The following is a 5,953-nucleotide window of genomic DNA, read 5'->3' as shown; positions in this document are numbered from 1 at the left end:
ATCACTCCAACTACATAACAAAATGGACTTAAGAATCAGAGAATTGCTGGCGTCCATGAATACATTTGTAGTGAAGAATCTAAGATCTAAGACAGATCTGGCCTTTCAGCTTCTGGACAGTGCCCCTCCCAAGAGTGTCCACTTTGGCCTCCCACCTTGGACCATGTGGTATGGTCTACAATGTGACTCATGTTGGGGGCTTTGGGCTGTGCCCCCTCGGTTCCAACCCGCATAGGAATTGGAGAACACAGGTATCGGCCCCGGCTCCAGGAGAAGCTGGAGACTCACAGTCAACCAGAGAGGCATCTAATGCAATACAACTTCAGAACCAAGTCTCAGGTGAGCTCCCCCAGTTGGTGATATTGTGCATGTGTTCTCACACATCATATCTGGAAGGACATAACGCTGTCCATGAGTCCACTGGGAGAAGATGATGGAAATCCTAAGTTGGGACCCCTCCAGCTTGCATAAGGTTCTATGAATCCTTCTGGAAAATTTCAAGAATGGGGGATGGTCTTTAAGGTTCACCTTGAAAGGTCCCCTTGAAGTTGTAATCCATGTCAGAGGTAAGGGCAGTTTGGGGGATATATGCTTTATCCCTTCCCAGTTGGCATACCTCAAGCTCGTCTGGGCAGCAAATATGCTAAAATTGGAATAATACAGAGAAAATTCACATGGCCTTTGCCCAAGGAAGATCCAAGTGGCAAAACTCAATTTCCAAAGAAATGTTAAAACAACAACCAAAAGAACGAAAGAAAGAAAGAAAGAAAAAAAGAAAGAAAGAAAAAACCAAAAACACTGTAGAGTGATGTGGGATTATCTTGCTCTTCAGTGGAATTATCCATCCCACAAGTGTGTATGCTCCATATATAAATGGTCAACAGTTGTATGAGCTGTATTGGTCATAGCAAAGCATCATCAGTATGCACACATCTGGACCATATCGTTTCAAGTATTACTATTTCCAGCTCATGGAAGAAGTTTACAGAAGCTCGGGTGGTTCTGGCAACTCTTACAAGATGGCATAGGTCATGCAATGGGCCATATTCACAGGTCCAAGGGGTTCAGATTTGGACATCATTTGGCCTCCCACATGAAGCATCTTTGCTTTATTAAGACTTCCATGAATATATCTGTAAATATGTATACATACTGAAATACAATTTCCCCTCTTCAAATCCCTCTGTAAGGTCTCAGCGTCTTTAATCCTCTATTTATGTTGCCCGCAAACTCCACGTGTTCTGCGCAGGGGCTCCAAATGCAGCCAGTATTACGTGTTATGTCAAGAAACTTTCACAATAAGAAAAGTACCTATTTATTATGCCCCGCCTTGAAAACATTTTCCTAGAACTCAATCAATCAAACAAAAAATTAAGTTTCTCTTATCTTTCAGAAGCAAAAATACCCATCTTTTATGGAAAATCTTAGCCAGAAATACATCAACATTCCACATATAATTTTAAAATAGATTGAGATTCCTTATAGCTCCAGTTTCGATCGTGATTTTTCCATGGGAAGCAGGGGCAGCCTTAACTGACCTCTCCTTTATTTTTATTTATTTATTTATTTATTTATTTATTTATTTATTTATTTATTTATTTTTCTGGCCTCTCCTTCAAAAAGCTCATTATGCACATCAATTTCCGTGCAATTTCTGACGGTGGTTGGTTTCCCTGAATTTCCTCCCTTGGTTCTCTGTTGGGCTCCAGGAAGGCCCCCACAGACAACAGGGGTCTATAGAAGTGATGGAGTAGAGTTTAGATAGAGCAATCTGAGAAGTCCGTGGAGTTAGCAAAGCACAGTTTGCATTCCCTGCTACCTGGGCGCGTTGCTTGCTGGGGAGAAAGGCACAATCCCCAGGGGAAATACTGTTTATCTCATCATTTGTATCACTCTGCACAGGACACAGTTTCCAAAAGACACTTCCCGTCAGCTCATGGAGGCCACATCTCCAAAGCAATCTGTCGGTGTCCAGTTGTCATTTTCAGGGTATTCATTCTGGACAGAGTCCAGGATCCTGCACTCGAGAGCCACCATGAGCAGAAGCTGTCACCTTCCCGTAAGAATCGGAACTATCGTCTTGCAGAAACGTGAAGTGTCACCATCATTAGTGTGGGCAGATGCGTTAGGAAAAGTGGTCCTGTCTAGACAGCAATCTCCTTTCGGAACTTCTCCATTGTCACTACAGAAAAAGAACTAAACAAAACAACAAACAAACAAACAAAAAACCCACAAATGTCCAGAGACCCACAGCATGCAAACTCTCGTTGAAAGCTTGAAACTTCAATTTTGGCAGGTACAGAAATACTTTCTCTGAAACTCACAAATACAAACTGAAAGCAGCCAGAGGAATGAAAACCAGTGTGAAATGGACTCTACCTAGGAAAGGATGCTGGGTTAGGCTGAAGCAGTTTCAATGACGTGGATGCATCCCAACTTGGGATCCATCTGTGTGTGGTTAAAGTCAATCCAGATGTGTTAAGCAAGATATGCATTAACTCGCTAAATAACATATGCTGACCAATACTCATCATCTACTACAAAGAAGTAGAATATGCGCAAAGGGAAAGGAAGACCGTCTCCCTTGTTGCTTGCAGAGAAACCAGCATTTCCTGGAGACACATTTGGAGCCAATAGAGCCGTAGATGCTTAGAATGTGGTAAAACCATCAATTCCACACCAGGCAGACAGCTGGTCTGACCACCTTTTCTCTCCCATTTGCGATAATACTAAGCTTTGAGTCTCAATACGATCCAAAATAAGAACACTGTGGTAATTTAGCTGGATTGCAGAGTAAAAATATTAATGCCACCCTCTGACCCCCAAAAAGGAGTCAAATCTGAAATACAACGATGATAGTCATTGGTGAAATAGGCATCCGAGAAATTTTCTTTCATTACAGAGAACGGAATTAAGTAGTATTGATTGCCCCCTCTATGTGAGCACTTAGATGCATAGGGATAGAAAGAGTATAAGCAATTGTAAGTTAGAATATCTTTCCATCATTATCTATACACTGTGAATAAAATAGAATAAATTGCACACATGCTACGAAGATGTGTGTCATTATCTCTTTACCTTTTGGTTCTGCTGTATTTTGCGATGCATCAGATCCCTTAAAACAATATCAATCTATATCTTCAGCTATACCTGGATATTTAACATTTTCATTTGAAAGCGCATTACTGGAACAATTATAGTAAGAAGCACCCCTGCGGATGCTGACGGTCCTGACCATAATCTTTTGCAATAAAAAAAGAAAAGAAATCGAATGCAAACATTTGTGAGGATAGTGCTTTATTTTATCTAAAATTCCCTGCCTGGCTAAACAATCAGGATGGTGATCCATTTTTATACAGTAAGCAGCTATTTTTTTTTTTTTGCTTGGGTCTTATTGCAATACAATTGACACATCACATTGTATACCTGTCAGGTGTTCAGTGGGATGAGTTGATACAAGAATATGTTCCAACTGTTGGTGGGAATGCAAAGTGATGCAGCCGCTCTGGAAAACAGTATGGAGGTCCCTCGAAGTTTAAAAATAGAATTAACCTATGATCCAGCAATTGCACTGCTAGGTATTACCCAAAGGATACAAATGTAATGATCTGAAGGGGCATATGTGCCCCAATGGTCATGGCAGCAACGTTCAACTATGGAAAGAGTCCAGGTGTCCATGGACAGATGAATAGGTAAAGAAGATGTGGTGTATATATACAACTGAATATTACTCAGCCATCACAAAGGATGAAATCTTGCCGTTTGGAACTAGAGGGTATTATGCTAAGTGAAATAAGTCAGTTAGAGAAACACAATTATCATATAATTTCACTCATATGTGGAATTTAAGAAATAAAACAGCACAATATAGAGGAAAGGAGGGAAAAATAAAATAAGCTGAAATCAGAGAGGGAGACAAACTATAAGACACTCTTAACTCTGGGAAACTAATAGGGTTGCTGGAGGGAAGGTGAGCAGGGAGATGGGGTAACTGGGTGACCGGCATGAGGAGGACACGTGATGAGATGAGTACTGGGTGTTGTATGCAACTGATGAATCACTAAATTCTATACCTGAAACTAATGATATACTATATGGTAACTAAATTTAATCTAAATTTTAAAAAGATTGGGAAGCCTGGGTGGCTCAGTAGCCCAGGGCGTGATCCTGGAGACCAGGGATTGAGTCCCACATTGGGCTCCCTGCATGGAGCCTGCTTCTCCTTCTGCCTATGTCTCTGCCTCTCTCGCTGTGTCTCTCATGAATAAATAAATAAAATCTTTTAAATTTTTTTAAAGATTTTTAATAAGTATCTGTTGCAAAACAATTACCAGAATAAGATCAGCTAACACTCCCATCATCTCCCATGACTGTCCGTTTCTTTCCTTTTCCTTTCTTAATGAGAACATTTAAAATACACACTCCAGGCAGCCTTCACATATATAACGTGATATTTTTAAGTGCGGTCACCATGCTGTTCAGAAGATCCCCAGACTGTGGTGCGTCATCTCCTAGCTGGGAGTTAGTACTGCTCGTGGTGACTCTGCAGTGTCTGGATTGGATTCTTGGTCCCACTCTGTCTCTGGGCCACCGTGCATGCCCAGGTCGGCTGTCAGGTCGGCTGTCACGGCCCTTGGGAGTTCTCCTCTGAGCTGGGGGCTGGGCAACATGTGCCCGTCTGCTCATCTGTCTCCTTCCCTTCCAATAAAACGCCATGTTTCCCTTCCCTGTGGGGCTGTCGGCCTACAAATGTCACCTGGTGACTTTGTGGAGAAGGACTCCATAAGCTATGACAAACCAGTAAAATCAATAATTTTGGGTGAAATGACGTTTTCTTGAGCCCTTTAAATCCTACCAAAAAAATTTAACTTTTTCCATAGATAGCATAGAGTTCCTCTTATCCACCATTTTTCAATATATAAAATTGCTTTAAATAATTTAATTTTGCCTGTGTGATAACAGTTCATTGTTATTTAAGGATTACAGATGCCAGTTCTCCTTTATATGTATGCTTATCAATGCACTACCTGCTTCTGTGTTTTTTTAGGTCCTCGCCATCTATAATCAGACACAGTAATCACCTATATAATTATGTCACGGGACAAAGCAACGTCTTAATTGTTACCTCTCAGAAGAAAGGACATTTTTCTGAGATCTACAAATGCAGCATTACGTATTTCCAAGGGCTCTGCCAATTTTCGTCATTTTGTCTCTAAGAAAGCAAGTGTAAACATATTAATAAAAACGCATTGCTCTATTAAATGCTCATCAGGCTTAATTAATTCTCATCAAAAATCTAAAAGAATTAAATGGACAGAAGAAGCGTGAAAAAATTGTAAATCAATTAATAACTATTCATAGTCTTCCTCCAATATCTGCATTTGAGGAATAAGAAAGAAGCATAAGAAAAAAAAATAATAAAGCCAATCATGAGGTTAACCAGAAATATTTCTTGGGTACAGGTGCACGGCTCACCCATGAGTCTGGTCCAAAAGTGGTTTTCCCATGACAGGTGGGAGCACACAGGGATGGGTGTGGGGTCCCCATGTGTGCTGCCTGCATTTAACAGGTGTGTCTCTTTCCAGAGGTAGGACTTAGATGAGTTCGTCACCTCCATGAGGTCCAGAGAGACCATAATAAAGAAAACTCCCCTAATGTGAATTTACAAAATGAATAATCTTCAAGATGAGACCAGAACCAGGCAATCAGTGCGTTCCAGTAATGATACTAGTGTCCTCTGGCAAAATTTAGAATCTTGGGACCATTATGGCCGCCATTTTACTTCTGAATATATGGCAAAAAGAAGTGAGAGCAAGAGAAAGGAAAATGCTATGATTTCACAAAAATGCGGTCCCTGGAGGAGTCACATCCATAGAGACAGAACGTGGGATAGAGGGTGTCAGGGGCTGCGGGAGAACAAGAGTTAGTGTTTGTTGAGGACAGAGCTTCAGTC

The 5,953-nt window shown here is 41.0% G+C and overlaps 1 pseudogene; it reads left to right on the top strand.

The window, feature by feature from the left end:
* Positions 1 to 619: 619 nt before the first annotated feature.
* LOC129518967 (U6 spliceosomal RNA) lies at positions 620 to 718 on the top strand (annotated as a pseudogene).
* The last annotated feature ends 5,235 nt before the right edge of the window (positions 719 to 5,953 follow it).

The sequence above is a fragment of the Nyctereutes procyonoides genome, unplaced genomic scaffold (genome assembly GCF_905146905.1).
Source record: "Nyctereutes procyonoides isolate TBG_1078 unplaced genomic scaffold, NYPRO_anot_genome, whole genome shotgun sequence".
Classification (NCBI taxonomy): Eukaryota; Metazoa; Chordata; class Mammalia; order Carnivora; family Canidae; genus Nyctereutes; species Nyctereutes procyonoides.
This window is presented reverse-complemented; position numbering and strand designations above follow the sequence as displayed.